Below are 21,523 nucleotides of genomic sequence, written 5' to 3'. Positions count from 1 at the left end.
AATAACACCATGCCGTATACAGCACAAAGGGTCTGTATGTTTGTGACTAGGAGGTGTTATGGTGACAATGACCAGAGGACATTAATAAACCCTTTGATCCAGATGCAGGTTGAAGCTGAGGATGTAACTACTGGTCCTAGCTGTCTGTCGTTGTCTGTCTGTTGTTGTTTGTATTGTGGTCTTTCTGTCTGTTTGATTTTCTGCCTGCCTGCTTACATGTCTGTCTGTCTCTTTTCATAAGTCTGTCTCTCTTCATCTGCCTGCCTGCCTGCCTGCCTGCCTGCCTGCCTGCCTGCCTGCCTGCCTGCCTGCCTGCCTGCCTGCGTTTAATCCCTCTGGAGACACGGCTGCATGCGTCATACCACAGACCAGTCCATTATCTCAGAGCAGAGAAAGAGAAAGAGAAAGATTAACAGATAGAGAAGGGCTTGACAGAAACAGACAGACCGTGAGAGAGAGAGAGAGAGAGAGAGAGAAAGAGAGAGAGAGAGAGAGAGAGAGAGAGAGAGAGAGAGAGAGAGACATTGTTACAACACTGTATATATACATAATATGACATTTGTAATGTCTTTATTGTTTTGAAACTTCTGTATGTGTAATGTTTACTGTTAATTTTTACTGTTTATTTCACTTTTGCATATTATCTACCTCACTTTCTTTGGCAATGTTAACACGTTTCCCATGCCAATAAATCCCCTTGAATTGATTTGAATTGAGAAAGAGAGACAGAGAGAGAGAGAGAGAGAGAGAGAGAGAGAGAGAGAGAGAGAGAGAGACAGAGACAGAGACAGAGACAGAGACAGAGACAGAGACAGATTAACAGACAGAGAAGGGCGTGTTGAACACTGAGCTGTAGTCAATGAACAACATTCTCACATAGGTGTTCCTCTTGTCCAGGTAGAAGAGGGCAGTATGTTCAATAGAGATTCAATAGAGATTGTGTCATCTGTGGATCTGTTGGTGCAGTACGCGAAATGGAGTGGGTCCAGGGTGCCTGGGCTGATGATGTTGATGTGAGCCATTAACATATTTTCAAAGGATTTTATGTCTACTGATGTGAGTGATAGTCATTTAGACGGTTATCTTGGCATTCTTGCGCACATGAACAATCGTGGTTTGCTTGAAACTTATGGGTATTACAGACAGAGTCAGTAGAGAGAGAAAGAGAGGAAGGTCGAGGGGTAGAAAGAGAAAATTATTTGGCTCTCATCTGATGTTCTTCGACAATGAAAGAGGAGCAATCTCTACTATTTATATCCCCTCTCTCTTTCTGCATTCACTCTCTCAGTCTGTCTCTGCACCTCATCACCTTTGACCTTTGACAAGTTAACCTGATGTACAGTACACGTGTCCTTTTGGCTCTACCACACACTGCTAAATAGGCTCTCACACACAATCTCTCCTTAAGACTCCACTTCGTCTTGCTCCTATTGCTGCATCTCTCAGATGAGCAGGTTCACTCCTTCCCCTCCTCCTGCCTCCTTTGTCCCATTTCCTCCCTCCTTCCCTCCTCCTGCCTCCTTTGTCCCATTTCCTCCCTCCCTTCCCTCCTCCTGCCTCCTTTGTCCCATTTCCTCCCTCCCTTCCCTCCTCCTGCCTCCTTTGTCCCATTTCCTCCCTCCCTTCCCTCCTCCTGCCTCCTTTGTCCCATTTCCTCCCTCCCTTCCCTCCTCCTGCCTCCTTTGTCCCATTTCCTCCCTCCCTTCCCTCCTCCTGCCTCCTTTGTCCCATTTCCTCCCTCCCTTCCCTCTCCATTCCTTATCTGCCTTCTTTGTCCCATTTCCCCCCTCCCTTCCCTCATCTGCCTTCATTGTTTCAGCGCTCCCTTCATCTGCCCTTCCTCTCACTCTCATTGCTTCTCTCTCACCCCCTACATCCCTTTCTCCAGATGCTTCCCTCCCTTCCTCTTTCCCCCTTGCCTTCTTGCTGTTCTCAAGACATGCTGTATTTTCCACTCAGACTGGCAACAGGTGGAAGATAGAGAAAACAGAATGTGTGTGCGGGCGCACGTGTTTGTTGTGCAGTTGAAAAGTTGTAGAGAAGAAGTCTGCAGAACAAGAGAACAGCTCAGCAGGGTTTATGAGGTCTAAGCTGGGTGAGGGAGTGAATAGAGAGGAGAGAACGATGAAGAGTGTGTTGGCTGTGTTCCAGCCATGTGAGCTCTGACACCTCCAGTGGAAGGAGGAGGTCTCTGTCAGTGCCACGCCCAGACAGGACAGGGGGAGCGGGGATCAAATGGCTGATGGTTGGTACTGAAAAGAGGAGAAAGTCCCTGCGATGACTTGCTGCATATGTTGGTCTATCAGCATAAACATCATGTGGAAGGAAGAGAGAAAGTGCTGGTCGCTAAGGGTGGCCTCCTGGTCTCAGATGGGGGATACAGGAAGTTAGTTGGCAGAGAAAAAGGTAACTTTAGTCACATCACCTTTGACACGAGGTACTGAAAGCTTGCACACACACACACACACACACACACACACACACACACACACACACACACACACACACACACACACACACACACACACACACACACACACACACACACACACACACACACACACACACACACACACACACACACACACACACACACACACAGAGACGAGCTAAATGCCTTCTATGCTTGCTTCGAGGCATGCAATAATGTAAGTAAGACCAGATGGATTACCAGGAAGCATACTCAGAGCATGCGCTGACCAGCTGGCAAGTGTCTTTACTGACATTTTCAACCTCTCTCTGAACCAGTCTGTAATACCTCCATGTTTCAAGCCGACCACCATAATCCCTGTGCCCAAGAATGCCAAGGTAACCTGTCTAAATGACTAGCACTCACATCTGTAGCCATGAAATGCTTTGAAAGGCTGGTCATGTTTCAGATCAACACCATCATCCTAGACACCCTGGACCACTCCAATTCTCATACCAGGCGGTTTCAGTGGAGGCCCTAACACTTGTCAAAGACTCCAACCACCCAAGTAATAGACTGTTCTCTCTGCTACCACCTGGCAAATAGCCTGCTAAATAGTTAGCTACCTGACTATTTGCATTGACCCCCTTCGCACAAACCTTTTTTGACTCATCACATACGCTGCTCCTACTCTTTCTTATCTATCTTGTTGTCTAGTCACTTTATTCCTAGTTATATGTTCATATCTACCTCAATAACCTCGTACCTCTGCATATCGACTCAGTACTGGTACCCTGTGTAGCCAAGTTATCATTACTCATTGTTTATTTACTATTACTTTTATTATTACGTGTTATTACTTTTCTATTATTTCTCTATTTTCTGTCTCACTACATTGTTGGGAAGGGCCGTAAGTAAGCATTTCACTGTTAGTCTACACCTGTTGTTTACAAAGCATGTGACAAATACATTTAGATTTGATTTGATTTGACAGACACAAACAACTCATCACATCACTACACAGCACGTGGCAGAGTCAGACAAGAACAAACGGGTGTACAGCACACTAAAACACACAGAGGAAGTGCCTGAATAAATCAAGGGTCAGATCGGGACAGTGAAGAAATAGATTGTGTGGGGTGGTAAACAGACACACACATGCATGAAAGTATTTAATATAGAATGAATGTACATACATGGTAAGCAGTGTCGTAGCACCCCCCCCCCCCCCCCCCCCCAAAAAACACAAAAAAACACGCCATAGACCTATTTTTAAAAACAATAATATTACAGGAAATTAGCTTCAAAACTGCAACATTTTCTCTCAGCCTCATGGCAAAATGTGTAAAATAGCATGAGATTAGCTATAAAACTGCAAATTCTTCTTGCTCGAACCTTGCGGAGGACACCTGCCAATCTGCGCTACGCCACTGACAGTACGCACATTAATGTGCACACACGCGCAGATGCACACACACACCATGGTGACAGACAAGGATATGCATGGTAACCAGGGAAACATCACAGGGACCAGAGTGAACCAGCCAAAAGTCTGTGTATTCTCAAACCTGGACCATGACTGTGTGTGTGTGTGTGTGTGTGTGTGTGTGTGTGTGTCCATGCATGTGTTTACTGTTTATTACTATGTTTTATTATGGCTGTGGAGAGATAAAGGGGTAAAGGAATGGACACACACTTTTAAGGATCTAAGGTCTGAGCCGGTGTCCCTCTGCGCACCTACTATTTAAGTAAAACACACTAATTCATCATCAACAATCCCTCTCACACTCTCTCCCCTTTCCCTGTCATCCACCAACAGTTCTGTCATACACTGATCTGTTTCACCTGTTTTTGTGATTGTCTCCACCCCCCTCCAGGTGTCGGCCATCTTCCCCATTATGCCCTGTGTATTTATACCTGTGTTCTCTGTTTGTCTGTTGCCAGTTCGTTTTGTTTCGTCAAGCCTTGTTCCTGTTTCCTAGTTTTCCCGTTGTTGATCATTCTGTCTGCCCTGTTCCTGAGCCTGCCTGCTGTCCTGTTCCTTGGCCCCACCTTTCTGGATTACTGACCTCTGCCTGCCCTTGACCTGCCTTTTGCCTGCCCCTGTTCGATTAATAAACTGTTGTTACTTCAACGTTGTCTGCATCTGGTCTTACCTGAAACGTGATAAGTTCAGTGATTACCCTAAGATTATCTACACCACATACCCTCGCCTCCCTCCCCACCTATCCCGTCACCCCTCCCCTCTCAGCCCCTTCCTAATTTTCCCCTCCTAGCCTCATATCCTTCTTCTCTACCTCACTCCTCTATTCTCCTCTCACCCCCCGCCCCCTCCTGTCCTATCCTCTCCTCTCTTCCAGGTTGTAAATGTAAGACACTTAACACAAGAAAACAAACATCCACAATGGTCTGAAGAACCCAGAGAACCAGGAGCCTAGCACGAACCAGAGAAGCCTGCCAGGAGCCACCTGCCATATAGCATCCATCCATCTACAAAGGACAGTGCTATCTGAGGCCTAACAAACATACCAATAACATCATGGTATTGTTCAGTATTGAACAATGTTTTTTTTGAAGGCGTAGGACAGACCCATTGCTCACATATTTTTGTCTATTGAATAGGACAGAGGTAGAGATGAAAGGTAGAGGGGAGAGTTGCTGAAATAGCAAATCAAATCAAATGTTATTTGTCACGTGCCGAATACAACAGAACTTACAGTGAAATGCTTACTTACAAGACCTAAACCAACAATGCGGTTTTAAGAAGAAAAAAAAGTGTTAAAGTATTTACTAAAATACACTTAAATAAATTAAAATAGAAAAATAACAAATAAAGAGCAACAATAAAATAACAGAAGCGAGATTATATACAGGGGGTACCTGTATAGAGTCAATGTGCGGGGGCACGGGTTAGTCAAGGTAATTGAGGTAATACGTGCATGTAGGTAGAGGTAAAGTATCTATGCATGGATATTAAACAGAGAGTAGTAACAGGGGGGGCAATGCAAATAGTCCGGGTAGCCATTTGATTAGCTGTTCAGGAGTCTTATGGCTTGGGGGTAGAAGCTGTTTAGAAGCCTTTTGGATCTAGACTTGGTGCTCCGGTACCGGTTGCCGTACGGTAGCAGAGAGAACAGTCTATGACTAGTGTGGCTTGAGTCTTAGGCCATATATTTCGGCCTTCCTCTGACATCGCCTGGTATAGAGGTCCTGGATGGCAGGAAGTTTGGCCCCAGTGATGTACTGGGCCGTACGCACTACCCTCTGTAGTGCCTTGCGGTCGGAGCAATTGCCATACCAAGCAGTGATGGTGCAGCTGTAGAACTTTTGATGATGTGGACACCAAGGAACTTGAAGCTCTCAACCTGCTCCACTGCAGCCCCGTCGATGAGAATGGGGGCATGCTCGGTTCTCCTCTTTCTATAGTCCACAATCATCTCCTTTGTCTTGATCACGGAGAGGGAGAGGTTGTTGTCCTGGCACAACACTGCTAGGTCTCTGACCTCCTTCCTATAGTCTCATCATTGTCGGTGATCAGGCCTACCACTGTTGTGTCGTCGGCAAACTTAATGATGGTGTTGGAGTCGTGCCTGGCCATGCAGTCATGAGTGAACAGGGAGTACAAGAGGGGACTGAGAGTGCACCGCTGAGGGGCCCCGTGTTGAGGATCAGCATGGAAGATGTATTGTTACCTCCCCTTACCACCTGGGGGCGGCCCGTCAGGAAGTCCAGGATCAAGTTGCAGAGGGAGGTGTTTAGTCCCAGGTTCCTTAGCTTAGTGATGAGCTTAGTCAATAAATAGCATTCTCACATAGTTGTTCCTTTTGTCCAGGTGGGAAAGGGCAGTGTGGAGTGCAATAGAGATTGCATCATCTGTGGATATGTTGGAGTGGTATCCAAATTGGAATGGGTCTAGGGTTTCTGGGATAATGGTGTAGACGTGAGCCATGGCCAGCATTTTAAAGCACTAGTAGGTAGTAATTTAGGCAAGTTATCTTGGTGTTCTTGGGCACAGTGACTATGGTGGTCTGCTTGAAACAAGTTGGTTTACAGACTCGGTCAGGGACAGGTTGAAAATGTCAGTGAAGACAATTGCCAGTTGGTCAGTGCATTCTCAGAGTACACATCCTGGTTATCTGCCTGACCCTGCGGCCTTGTGAATGTTGACATATTTAAAGGTGTTACATTGGCTACGGAGTGCTTGATCACACAGTCGTCCAGAACAGCTGATGCTTTCAAGCTTGCTTCAGTGTTGCTTGCCTCGAAGCAAGCATAGAAGTAATTTAGCTCGTCTGGTGGGCTGGTATCACTTGGCAGCTCGTAATAGTTTGCAAGCCCTGCCACATCCGATGAGAATTGGAGAAGGTGTAGTGTTATTCAATCTTAGTCCCGTATTGACACTTTGCCTGTTTGATGGTTCATCACAGGGCATAACGGGATTTCTTATAAGCGTCTGGGAGAGTTAGATTTCCGCTCCTTGAAAGCAGCAGCTCTACCCTTTAACTCAGTGCGGAGGTTGCCTGTAATCCATGGCTTCTGGTTGGGGTATGTACGTACGGACACTGTGGGGACGACATCATTGATGCACTGATGAAACCAGTGACTGATGTGGTGTACTCTTCAATGCCATTGGAAGAATCCCAGAAATATTCCAGACTGTGCTAGCAAAACAGTCCTGTAGCTTAGCATCTGCGTCTTCTGACCACTTCCTTATTGAGCAAGTCACTGGTACTTCCTGCTTTAGTTTTTGCATGTAAGCAGGAATAAGGAGGATAGAGTTATGATCAGATTTGCCAAATGGAGGGTGAGGGAGAGCTATGTACGCATCTCTGTGTGTCACGCCCTGGGTGGGCATTCTAGTTTCATTATTTCTATGTTTTCTGTTTCTATGTTTTGGCCGGGTATGGTTCTCAATCAGGGACAGCTGTCTATTGTTGTCTCTGATTGGGAATCATACTTAGGCAGCCTTTTTTCCTTTGTATTTTGTGGTTAGTTATCTTTGTTAGTGGCATTATAGCCCTAGTAAGCTTCACGGTCATTTCTTTGTTTCTTGTTTTGTTGGCGACATTTACATAAATAAAGGAAAATGTACGCTCACCACGCTGCACCTTGGTCCGGTCATTTCCACGACGACATCCGTGACACTGTGTGTGGGGTAAAGGCAGTCAATAGTTTTTTTCCCCTCTGGTTGCACATTTAACATGTGGTAAAACGGTTTTAAGTTTCCCTGTAGTAAAGCCCCCGGCCACTAAGAGCGCCACCTCTGGATGAGCATTTTCTTGTTTACTTGTGGCCTTATACTGCTCGTTGGGTGCGGTCTTAGTGCCAGCATCGGTTTGTGTTGGTAAATAGACAGCTACGAAAAATATAGATGAAAACTCAGCTTGTCTGTCAGGTACAGAAAAGCACTTTGTTGCCGAATACATGTATAGTCCACCAGAGAGCTACTTTAGCCTGATATCAGCTTCTCCTACAATGTGATTCAATCTCATCATTATTTATGTGGGATATTGGTACCTGCACCCTCTCTAGCTACTGTATCTGATCAGTATATTTCTGTGGAATATATGCTCTGATGTTTCACCGATATAGGTAGAGGTAAAATTGCCCTCCTCTAGGAAATATGAAGATATAATATCCTGAACACCGCTGGTTATTGAGGAGATTTCAATCATTCTGATAAGCTCCATCTGACTATTTATACAGTATCTCATCGTCAGTGAGCTCATATCCAGCATGCTTTCTCTTTATCACTCCTTCTCTCACAGAGTCAGAGTCTCTTTCCCTCTTTTCTTCACTCAGTCTCTTCACCTTCTGGTTTATTTCCTTCTTTCTTCATCTCTTTTTAGGCATCCCATTTGTCTCTTGCTAGCTGCCTGCTAACTAAGCTTCTCTATCCCTTTAGCACATGAATCAGCAAGACTGTGTGTGTGTGTGTGTGTGTGTGTGTGTGTATGCTGACTGGAAAGGAGCGTAACACATTGAACTAATTTAACTGGTGTTATTGGGCGTTGTCTATCTTTACCAGAACAACTATAACATCTCTAGCAGTACACACCACACACTCCCACACAGTGCGTGTACCCTTGAGCAGTGCAGGGTCGAGCTCAATACAGCTACACACACAAACACACACACACTCACCTACACTAAAACCACTGAGGCCTTATTAATGTAGGTTGGCAGTCCCACAACACTTGGTGCCAATCCACGTCCCCCATCCCACAGTCCTGTGCCAGACGCCCAGTCTGGTAGGACACATCAAATGAAACTCTATGGTACCAGACAACGACTTTATGTGCAGAAGTGTTCTCCAAACACCCACCAGCAAACATTTTCATAGATGGCAACAGAAGCTGCAGTACAGAGCTATATTTTCCACCCTGTTCAGTGTCTCGGTCCAGTGCACATCAGTTCATGCCTGCCTATGAATGCAGCAGCAGTGTAGGCCTATGTATGGTTTTGTGAGACAGGGGGAAGCGAGAGAAGGGGGTGAGGAAGGGGAGAAAGGGAGTGTTAGTGTAACGACCCTCGTCCTCCTCTTCTGAGGAGGAGTAGTGAGAAGGATCGGAGGACCAAAACGCAGCGTGATGAGTGTCCATAATGTTTATTTTAAAACATAAACTGAACACTACGAAATACAAAAACAAGAAACGTGAAATGAACGAAACAGTCCCTTGTGGCGACAAACACTGACACGGAAGACAAACACCCACAACCCAAAACTGAAACCCAGGCTATGATTCTCAATCAGGGATAACAATTGACAGCTGCCTCTGATTGAGAACCATACTAGGCCGAAATCAAAAACCAACATAGAAAAACAAACAGACTGCCCACCCAACTCACGCCCTGACCACGCCCTGACTAAAACAAAGATAAAATAACAGAACTATGGTCAGAACGTGACAGTTAGCCCGTTAGCTGGTTAGTGCTGTCAGAGGGGATGTGACCACACAAACAAAGCGATTGTGTTGCATTTACGTCAGACAGCAGCTGTGGTTTACTCCTCCCCTCTCTCCCTGAAGCACAGTGAGAGGCAGCCAGACATCAGGGCTGGGAAAAATATACACTCTAGGGAGCGTTGTGTGTTTGAAGTTGTATTAGTTCGACGCACATGATACAGATGGTTTACATTGTTTTATGAAATGATTACTTGCAGGTTCCTTCTCGACAATGCAACAACCAGAAGAAATAATAAAAGATAAGAATAAAAACAGAACGTAAATGACTAAGTAGAATAGAATAAACGTTTTAACATAATTATAATACAGGAAAGCACAATTTATACTACAATATTTACACATGTATCAGGGAATGGGGGATTGGGGGGCAAGTGTTTAAATTGTGCAGTATTAGTAACAGTAAACAAGTGTCCGGTAGCAGCAGTTCGGATTTGTGTGTAGCATGAATGTATATGTGTGTGTGTGTGTGTGTGTGTGTGTGTGTGTGTGTGTGTGTGTGTGTGTGTGTGTGTGTGTGTGTGTGTGTGTGTGTGTGTGTGTGTGTGAGACAGAGAGACAGAGAGAGACAGAGAGACAGAGAGAGACAGAGAAACAGAGAGACAAAGAGAGACAGAGAGACAGAGAGACAGAGAGAGAGAGCGCTATAGAGATAGAGAGCTATAGAGATAGAGAGAGACAGAGAGAGAAATAGAGAGATAGAGCAAGAGAGACAGAGAGAGAGAGAGCTATAGAGATAGAGAGCTATAGAGAGAGAGACAGAGAGAGAAATAGAGAGATAAAGCAAGAGAGACAGAGAGAGAGACAGAGAGAGATAGAGAGATAGAGCAAGAGAGACAGAGAGAGAGATAGCGTGTGTGCACTTGTAATAAATCAATATCTCCAACACTAAAAACGATGTGGAAAAAATTGGTGAAACAAATAATAAAGTTATCATAAATAGCTTGAATCGTTTGCCAGATTGGAGGAACTTTTTATTTTAAAACCATCTTTTGAACACACATTCTTTCTCCATTTGAATTTGACAATGTTTCAGATTAGAGGCTTGCTGCTTTAAACTGAAGACTAAAAGTGTTTTGGGTTGGATTAAAGAAATGACACGTGTATTTATCTCCTAATACAATCCGACCTCAGCCTTTAGATTCAATAGAATCTACATTCAATCTGTATGCTAATTGACAAATGGCTCTGATAACCAAGGTGCCAGCCAGCCATTCCTAGAGGGCCACCACTCTTGCTAGCTCTGTTGTTAGTAGAGGAAAAGGAGGAAGGATGAAAGGTTTGGGGATGTGATCAGAGCCCGCGTGTAGTCCATTTGGTGACAAAAATATCATTAAGTCTTGATCAAATTATTGTCATTTGAATAATGATTTAGTCTAGTTATTGTCAAAATTACGGAAACAGTAGGTGATTTCTGTCAACTAAATGCCCATTTTAGTCACATCACATTTGTATTTCCTCATTAGTGAACATAAATCCATGCTTCCATGCTTATTTATTTAACATTTATTTAACTAGGCAAGTCAGTTAAGAACAAATTCTTATTTACATGACGGCCTACCCCGGCCAAGCCCTATCCCGGATGACGCTGGGGCAATTGTGCGCTGCCCTATGGGACTTCCATTCACAGCCGGTTGTGATTCAACCTGGAATCAAACCAGGTCTGTAGTTACGCCTCTAGCACTGAGATGCAGTTCCATAGACCCCTGTGCCCGAAGGACAACCATCTCTGCAGCACTCTACCAATCAGGCCTTTATGGTAGAGTGGACAGACAGAAGCCACTCCTCAGTAAAAGGCACATTCATTTGAGATGCCCTATTCATTTGAGCTGGAATACACCGAAGAGGAGTTGAGACAACGAGAACAAGAATTGCGAGACCAGCAAGCAGGTCAAACTCCAACTAGTGGTGCCAATGCGGGTGCTGTCCAGCCATGCTGACAGAAGAGGAGCGTCTGTGCTGCAACGAATTTGATCAATGGCAGTTCTTACTGGAGATGGTCACTTCAGACTCCATGGATCGTGTGTCTGGGACACCATCAAAGTTTTGACGCACATATGGACAGAGGTGTGCTGGAGACATTCTTCAGAACCTCCAAGATCAACTGGCGACGACAGCCTGAACCAGCTGAACCAGGAAGGCAAATAACACACGAGGTAGTAAGTTGTTTTGTTGTCGGTAGCTAGCTAGCAATACAAGCTGTCTTTTCACAAATGACAGGGTTGTTCAGTATAATTTTGTGAACGATTTCACCATAACAGGGCTTGCTAGTACGACAAGCAAAGATAGCCAAGTTGATCTAGCTAGCTTTGTTAGCTATACCCAAAATGTACTGTAGTCTAATGTTATAGATATGTAGCTAACGTTGCCAAGCTTTATTTTTGTACACCTTTTCATGATATCCAATCGGTAGTTACAGTCTTGTTCCATCGCTACAACTCCCATACGGACTCGGGAGAGGCAAAGGTTGAGAGTCATGTGTCCTTCGAAACATGACCCTGCCAAGCAGCACTGCTTCTTGACACTGCTCGCTTAACCTGGAAGCCAGCCACACCAATGTATCAGAGGAAACACTGCACAACCGAAGTCAGCTTGCAGGCGCCCGGCCTGCCATAAGGAGTCACTAGAACACGATGGGAAAAGGAAATTCCGGCCAGCCAAACCCTCCTCTAACCCGGACGACGCTGGGCCAATTGTGCGCCGCCTTATGGGTTTCCCCGTCACAGTTGGCTGTGACACAGCCTGGGATCGAACCAGGGGCTGTAGTGATGCACCACTCTAATGCACCACTCTTAGACAGCTGCACCACTCTAAAGGAGACTATTCCTGTGTGTTGTGGCTAGCTAGCAAATGTGTCTACACAATGATTACCAATGAAAGTATGATAACATTTTGTTTTGTCGTTCTCTTACAGACAATACCATTTGGTGACCTACAGATTCTTTGAGTTTGTTCTATGTGGGGAGAAGCTAAGCACAGGACCTAGAATCCCCTGAGTGTGTTGTTGGATCCATTCAAGCTATTTTTCCCTCACATGCTGGATATAAATAAGTTGATGACTCAAGAGGAGATGTGAAAGGTCCATAACAACAATTTGCCCTTGTATCAAAGTAACACAGAACACCTCACTGTACCCATCAAGAAAATATTTTCACATAACACATTTTTTTAATGGTTGTTTATCTTTCATTGTAAGTGCAAAATTGTCATCTGTAATGGTCATTAGAATGTAAATATAACAAAATAGTACAGTAGGTGAAAAACATACAGTGGCTTGTGAAACATTCACCCCCCTTGGCGTTTTTCCTATTTTGTTGCCTTACAAACTGGAATTAAAATGGATTTTGGGGGGGGTTATATCATTCGATTTACACAACACGTCTACCACTTTGAAGATCCAAAATATATTTTATTGTGAAATAATCAAGAAATAAGACAAAAAAAATGTGAAAACTTGAGCGTGCTTAAACCTCGTAGAGCTCCCCCTTACTTTGTGCAATTTCCTCCTGAAGTCATACCCAAATCTAACAGCCTGTAGCTCAGGCACAGAACCAAGGATATGCATATTCTTGGTACCATTTGAAAGAAAACACTCTGAAGTTTGTGTAAATGTGAATTGAATGTAGGAGAATACAACACAATAGATCTGGTTTAGATAAAACAATGATAAAAAACATACGTTTTTTATTTTATTTTTTGTATCATAATCTTTAAAATGAACAAGATAAAACAAACATTCAGATAGGATGATGGGGACAACTTCAGTGAAAAATATAAGAGGGCAACAGTACTTGTGCAAAGTTTCAGAATGATAACTTCCAAAATGAGTGTGCTACATGACATTTATCATGAAGTCACCCAGGTGTCCCACACAAGTAGCCCAAATGTACCCAAGTGGCCAAATTGGTGAAGGTATACATTTTGAAACAAATAACTGTATACAAAATACCAAAATGGTATTCTAACACACCCCCCAAAAAAATTGAGATTTTTTTTTTTACAAATATATGAAAAAAAATATATATATACATTTACAAAATAACATGGGTAACTATTTACACACTTTCAATATTTGGAAGAACCTCAGTCCTCTATCAAATCAAATATATTTATATAGCCCCAGCCTAAAACCCCAAACAGCAAGCAATGCAGGTGTAGAAGCACGGTGGCTAGGAAAAACTCCATAGAAAGGCAAAAACCTAGGAAGAAACCTAGAGAGGAACCAGGCTATGAGGGGTGGCCAGTCCTCTTCTAGCTGTGCCGGGTGGAGATCACAGTGGTTGTAGAGGGTGCAACAGGACAGCACCTCAAGAGTAAAAATGAACAGTTTAGGGTTCCATAGCCGCAGGCAGAACAGTTGAAACTGGAACAGCGGCAAGGCCAGGTGGACTGGGGACAGCAAGGAGTCATCATGCCAGGTAGTCCTGACGCATGGTCCTAGGGCTCAGGTCCTCCGAGAGAGAGAAAGAGAGAATTAGAGAGAGCATACTTAAATTCACACAGAACACCGGATAAGACTCCCATTTGGAGTCAGTGTCACTATGAAAGAAAATGTTCAGTTAGAATAGTTTCACATATGAGCCCTGTATCAACAGGTATAATACATATATATATATAGAGAGTACAGGGAACATAAGGTTGAATACATTATTATGACCTGCTAGATCTACTGTCTCTTTTATATTATGACAGACCAGCTAGATCTACTGTCTCTTTTATATTATGACAGACCAGCTAGATCTACTGTCTCTTTTATATTATGACAGACCAGCTAGATCTACTGTCTCTTTTATATTATGACATTTCAGCTAGATCTACTGTCTCTATTATATTATGACATTTCAGCTAGATCTACTGTCTTTATTATATTACAACAGATCAGCTGTATCTACTGTCTCCATTTCACTTTGGCCATTGTTGTGTGGGCCTGCCCTCCCCTCAACAGCCTCAAATAGGCTATTTCATGTGGGTTGGGGTGGGGCGGCAGACACACGCATCTCACATTTCATGACATTACATGTTTAAGCTACAACAATTCTGATGAAAAGGGGGCGGATTACACCAGGAAAAGTGCCTTAACTATAATTATTTTCACTTCTGTCGGCTTCCCCACGAGGAAGTTTGTCTCAATTGGCTCAAAGGCAAGTTTTCGACAACTGACGAGCATTGCGTTTCTACAAGTAGAAATAGTAGGTTTGTCGGTACCAGGTCTGTACACAGCAGAAAGGTATTTTGTTCTAGCAAGAGAAGGAACAGCCTCCTACTGTCCTAAGTACCTATCGGCAGACATACTTCTATGTGTGTTAAGTTATTTAAACAATAAAAGGTCATTTGCCAACATTTCTGAAAAATGATATATATAATTTTGGAATAGAACTCTTCACTTAACCACTTTCTTCACTTTTCTATCTACTCCTCTGGGACAGAGGTTCTGCATGTTATCATAAACACCAGCTACTGTTCATCTTCATCTCTCCTATTCTTTCCCTCCATCCCTCTTTTTCCCATCTCTATTCCCTCACTCCCTTCCCCCTAAGCTTATATTTTGTTAACCATAAAAGATGCTGATATTTTTGCCCCCTCAGGATTTGTGATGTGCATACATATGTGAGTGTGCGTGTCTCTCTTTCTCTCTCTCTCTCTGGCTCTCTGTGCTTGCCTGTGCTTAGCTCCATTCCGTTTCTTTCATCCTAAAAAAACCTCCCTAGTACTTGCTGATGACAAGCATACCCATAACACGATGCAGCCACCACCATGCTTGAAAATATGAAGAGTGGTACTCGGTGATGTGTTGTGTTGGCTTTTCCCCAAACTAATGTTTCATATTCAGGGCATAAATTTAACTTCTTTGCCATTTTTTGTTGCAATTTCATTTTAGTGCCTTATTGCAAACAGTTATTGCAAACATGCATCATGTTTTGAAATATATTTATTCTGTACAGGTTTCCTTCTTTTCACTCTGTCATTTGGGTTCATATTGTGCAGTAACTACAATGTTGTTGATCAATCCTCAGTTTTCTCCTATCACAGCCATTAAACTATAATTATTTTAAAGTCACCATTGGCCTCATGGTGAAATCCCTGAGTTGTTTCCTTCCTCTCCGGCAACTGAGTATCTTTGTAGTGACTGGGTGTATTGATACACCATCCAAAGTATAATTAATAACGTCACCATGCTCAAATGGATATTCAATGCCTGCTTTTTTTACCCATACACCAATAGGCGCCCTTCTTTGCGAGGCCTTGGAAAACCTCCCTTATCTTTGTGGTTCAGTCTGTGTTTGAAATTCACTGCTCGACTGAGGGACCTTACAAATAATTGTAAGTGTGGGGTACAGAGATGAGGTAGTCATTCAAAAATAATGTTAAACACTATTATTGCACACAGACTGAGTCCATTCAACTTATTATGCAACTTGGTAAGCACATTTTTACTCCTGAACTTACTTAGGCTTGCCATAACAAAATGGGTTGAATACTTATTGACTCGAAGACATTTTAGCTTTTAATTTTTTATTAATTTGTAAACATTTCTAGAAACATAATTCCACTTTGACACTATGGGGTACTGTGTGTACGTCACTGACACAAAATCATAATTGAATCAATTTCAAATTCAGGCTGTAACAACAATATGTGGAGAGGCACTTTAACAGAATGATATCTTCCTCACCTGCTTACGCACAAGAGGGAATGACTTCACACTGTGGAGACACAGGGCTGTGGAAAGAGCTGAGTCTCAGAATTATTGAGTACCTCTCCCCTCGTTCTACAGACTATTGATAGGCTGTATTATCTACGATTAGGACCAGGCGTTTTTCCTTAAAATGTGACCTGACCAGGAACAACTCTGGGCCCTTCTACAGGTTCTCCACAGAGTATGTAAAATAAGACCCCAGTACAGAAATGGACAGAAAAGTCCCTAAACATACAAAGCGTAACTACATTTCTTTATTCAAGTAAAATATGACTCTATATGAACTAAGTACTTAATGCACATTTATGTCATTAAAGCAGCCCAGTGATGTGCTTGCTCTTTGTGTACTGCCCTTTGACATAGATCAACAACAACAGGAAGTGACAGAGATCATCTGATAGCGTAGCTGTATGTTTTCAAGGCGGGCGCGTCTGTGTGTGTACTCAATGCGTGGGGCCACTGTAGCATGTGTTTCACATATGGGGTCTCAAGACTGTTCAGTGTATTTAAAAATAATTGTATTTACTTGCCTCGTGTTAAGAGACGTTACAGTACTATGTTAATAAACACACAAACACGTCAGGAGTCCAACACACAGGCTAATGTCAGATTGTTTGGGAATGTCGTCACATTGACGTCAAGTAACACATTGAACAATATTTTACGTGACACCAAACCCTCCATCTACGCTCGTCATTGCAGAACTCTCACTCCTACATCTCACAACCCCTGTTCTCAGAATTGGTCCAAGGAGTGCGACAACTCTTCAGCTTTTATTACCAGCTCAAATAATAACAGAGTGACCTACTGTGCCCGACTGAATGGAATATCAATGTGAGAATTTGAGAAACACACACTCATGCTTGCTCTGTCACACAGGCTTGCACGCACACACACATCGGCCTTGTATCAAACTTGGATGCCCCCTAGAAGTCTGTTCCCTATGGAGCACCAGTGAGGCTGACTGTACACAAAGCAGTAAGCCTGGTATAAATATTTAAACACTTCACCCACTCGCTCCACTCATAGTCTCTGCTTTATGATGCCATGGGCATTTAAACACCCCCTAAGGAACTCATATCTGCACACACACACACACACGCATATGGGTGTATACACACATTCAAAAAATGCTGGGTTATTTGGCTGACTCAACTGCTGGGTTGCAGGTGTTGAGTCACTTAGTCTGGTTGTGTTATTGGTGTTGGGTTATTGAGATATGACCCAGTCATTTAGCAGACAACTTACACAATACATTAGGGTTAAGTGCATTGCTCAAGGGCACATTGACAGATTGTTCACTTAGTCAGCTCAGTGATTTGAACCAGTGACCTTTTGGTTACTGGCCCAACACTCTTAACCGCTAGGCTACCTGACGTCCTGGAGGAGGAGTTTAGAAGGTGCGTGGCATTCAGCTAGTTCTCGTCTTTTTAGTCACCCATGAGTGTAAATGTAATTGCTGTTCATCTGTTGTGTTGCTTAGTTATCACATGTTAAAGTTGAACATTGACATTTTTGATGCTTTAAAAGATATTTACAGAAGAAGTATGTGACTTTACTAAAAGCCTATGTGAAACCTGTAGTTGAGATGCATTAAGGTGCTACACCTTACACCGATGTACAAAATATTACAACCATGTTCACATTGGCAGTTTGACGTGACTCAAATCCTGTTTATTTGCATATCCGATTCAAGTATGTCCTTTTTTCTGAAGTCTTTACAGCCAAAAAGCACATGGAATCAAATATTTCAAACCACATTTCAAATCACCTTCGTAGGTGGCTTGAAGTTGGATACAAATCTGATTCGTGGCCAAACTTGTGTCTGAACAGTCAAATCTGATTTATATGAACATGTGGTAGGTAGCAAACTAGCTTGCTAATTGTTATCAAACAATTTAGTGAATGTGCTAAAATAAATGTGCATGCTTATTTGCTTGTATTATCTTTTACCAGATCTAATGTGTTTCATTTTCCTAAATTCCTTTCAAATGATACCAAGAAAAAAAAAAAAAATATATATATATATATATATATATATAGTGCCTTGCGAAAGTATTCGGCCCCCTTGAACTTTGCGACCTTTTGCCGCATTTCAGGCTTCAAACATAAAGATATAAAACTGTATTTTTTTGTGAAGAATCAACAACAAGTGGGACACAATCATGAAGTGGAACGACATTTATTGGATATTTCAAACTTTTTTAACAAATCAAAAACTGAAAAATTGTCAGTGCAAAATTATTCAGCCCCTTTACTTTCAGTGCAGCAAACTCTCTCCAGAAGTTCAGTGAGGATCTCTGAATGATCCAATGTTGACCTAAATGACTAATGATGATAAATACAATCCACCTGTGTGTAATCAAGTCTCCGTATAAATGCACCTGCACTGTGATAGTCTCAGAGGTCCGTTAAAAGCGCAGAGAGCATCATGAAGAACAAGGAACACACCAGGCAGGTCCGAGATACTGTTGTGAAGAAGTTTAAAGCCGGATTTGGATACAAAAAGATTTCCCAAGCTTTAAACATCCCAAGGAGCACTGTATCAGACCACTGCAAATCTACCAAGACCTGGCCGTCCCTCTAAACTTTCAGCTCATACAAGGAGAAGACTGATCAGAGATGCAGCCAAGAGGCCCATGATCACTCTGGATGAACTGCAGAGATCTACAGCTGAGGTGGGAGACTCTGTCCATAGGACAACAATCAGTCGTATATTGCACAAATCTGGCCTTTATGGAAGAGTGGCAAGAAGAAAGCCATTTCTTAAAGATATCCATAAAAAGTGTTGTTTAAAGTTTGCCACAAGCCACCTGGGAGACACACCAAACATGTGGAAGAAGGTGCTCTGGTCAGATGAAACCAAAATTGAACTTTTTGGCAACAATGCAAAACGTTATGTTTGGCGTAAAAGCAACACAGCTGAACACACCATCCCCACTGTCAAACATGGTGGTGGCAGCATCATGGTTTGGGCCTGATTTTCTTCAGCAGGGACAGGGAAGATGGTTAAAATTGATGGGAAGATGGATGGAGCCAAATACAGGACCATTCTGGAAGAAAACCTGATGGAGTCTGCAAAAGACCTGAGACTGGGACGGAGATTTGTCTTCCAACAAGACAATGATCCAAAACATAAAGCAAAATCTACAATGGAATGGTTCAAAAATAAACATATCCAGGTGTTAGAATGGCCAAGTCAAAGTCCAGACCTGAATCCAATCGAGACTCTGTGGAAAGAACGGAAAACTGCTGTTCACAAATGCTCTCCATCCAACCTCACTGAGCTTGAGCTGTTTTGCAAGGAGGAATGGGAAAACATTTCAGTCTCTCGATGTGCAAAACTGATAGACATACCCCAAGCGACTTACAGCTGTAATCGCAGCAAAAGGTGGCGCTACAAAGTATTAACTTAAGGGGGCTGAATAATTTTGCACGCCCAATTTTTCAGTTTTTGATTTGTTAAAAAAGTTTGAAATATCCAATAAATGTCGTTCCACTTCATGATTGTGTCCCACTTGTTGTTGATTCTTCACAAAAAAATACAGTTTTATATCTTTATGTTTGAAGCCTGAAATGTGGCAAAAGGTCGCAAAGTTCAAGGGGGCCGAATACTTTCGCAAGGCACTGTGTGTATATATATATATATATATATATATTTGCTTCAGGTCCTGAGCTACAGGCAGATCTGGATTGGTGTTGGAACTGGTACTGGATCTGCAGAGGGGAGGAAGGACAACATGAGGAGCAAGCAGACACACAAGGGAGCCCTAGACCCGGAGGTCAATGGTGGCACTCCCCTGTGGTCCGCTCGCTCCGGAGGAAGGTTCGATATTTGTTCTAGAGGTCTTCACAGATCCACCTGTATCCGAATACCCGACCCAGTCTGGGACCCGAGCGGGTCCAGATCCAGAATTAAAAATAATGTCACAGGTCTGGATCGGATGTGATATGATTGTCACAGGCCTAAGGATATGTGTAATTTTAACTCACTTGTCCAGAAGAGCCTGTACAGATCTGAAAGTGACTGTGGCAGTAGTCAGAGAGAGAGAGACATTTTATAATTTATGCTACTGCTCTATTTTTTCACGAGAGTGGAGCGTTGTTTGTGTAGCTTGTTGTTGGATAATCATAAGTCATCAAAGCGGCAATAGGCTACAGTCATAGAGCCGTGTGTGGCAAAAGTTAGGAGATATCTAATCAATAGAAGATGGAATTAAAAGTTCAAGGAGAAGGATAGGCTACAACAACCAAGAGCTAATGTTAGCTAGCTTAACAAGCTTCTTCCGGTTTTAGGCAGTCAAGACAGGTATTACGTAATCATATTTGATAAGTAACCTCGCTATGGTAGCTATTAGTCTACTATCGCGTGAGTCGGCTTGGTTGGTTGGTTGGTTGCTGTCTCGTCTCTCCCTCCCTCACTGTGTCACACCTTCACAGTATAGCCCCTCCCCAGCCTGCTAGAGCGGCACCTCTCTTCCTCCTCTCGCGCTTTATCAGCACCGGTTAATAAAGTAGCTTAAAAAATGATTTTCTGCTGCTTCCCTCACTCGGATCGGGCCAGGTCTGGATCTGACCAGGTCTATATGGAATTGATCTAGTTGTCTTCAGGTTCATTCGGAATGGGTATCTATATTTAAACAATTTATTTATGCATATCGGATCCAGGTGGGAATACCCCAGGTCCATTTCGGAACAGGTCCAACTTTTTGGACCCATGAAGACCTCTATTTTGGTCTCTCCTCTGCCTCACTTCTGGTGTTCCTGTTCTGTGACTGGGTCTGGAACTGGGATTGAATCTGCAGAGGAGAGGAAGGACAACCTGGCGGAGTGAACCGACACACTTGGATGCCCAGGACCAGGAGGTCAGTGATGGTACTCCACTGTGGCCTACTCACTCTGGGTTTAGGTCTAGATCTTTGGTCCTTCCTCTGTGCGTGCCTCTTCTGGTGTGGGGATGAATGGTTCCTGGTTATGGTAGGGTTCTGTGAGAGGCATAGGTGTTGTGGGAGGAAGGGGGAAAGAGATGGAGAGGGGGAAGGGGGTGGTGAAGAATATGTTGATCTCCATGGGCTGGTGCTGAAGGAGGAATACTGCAAAGGCTGGATGCTGGAGGACAGAGGGAACAAACAGGGCCTGCCCTGGCCTCAGAGCACTCAACAGTTGATATGTGTGTTCAATGTGATTGCCTACGTGTGGAAAGTTATCTGTATGTACCTTGTGCCATCTATGGATGGATTCCCTAGTGTGTAGGCAACCGTGAACAGCTATCTGAGTAAAGTCCTTCTGTTCAGAGTGTGTTGTCAGGGTCATGATGATGGGTTATTGGAGGGGTCAAGGTCTGATCCTTTCATTGCACATTTGGATGAGGGCCTCTAGCAGGTAATTTGTGTTGTTGGGTGATTCTTGGCTGTTCACATGCCTCCCCACTGAATGCCTGGTGGCACCCTGTAC

This window comes from Oncorhynchus clarkii, chromosome 22, assembly GCF_045791955.1.
Source record: "Oncorhynchus clarkii lewisi isolate Uvic-CL-2024 chromosome 22, UVic_Ocla_1.0, whole genome shotgun sequence".
Taxonomy (NCBI): Eukaryota; Metazoa; Chordata; class Actinopteri; order Salmoniformes; family Salmonidae; genus Oncorhynchus; species Oncorhynchus clarkii.
This window is presented reverse-complemented; position numbering follows the sequence as displayed.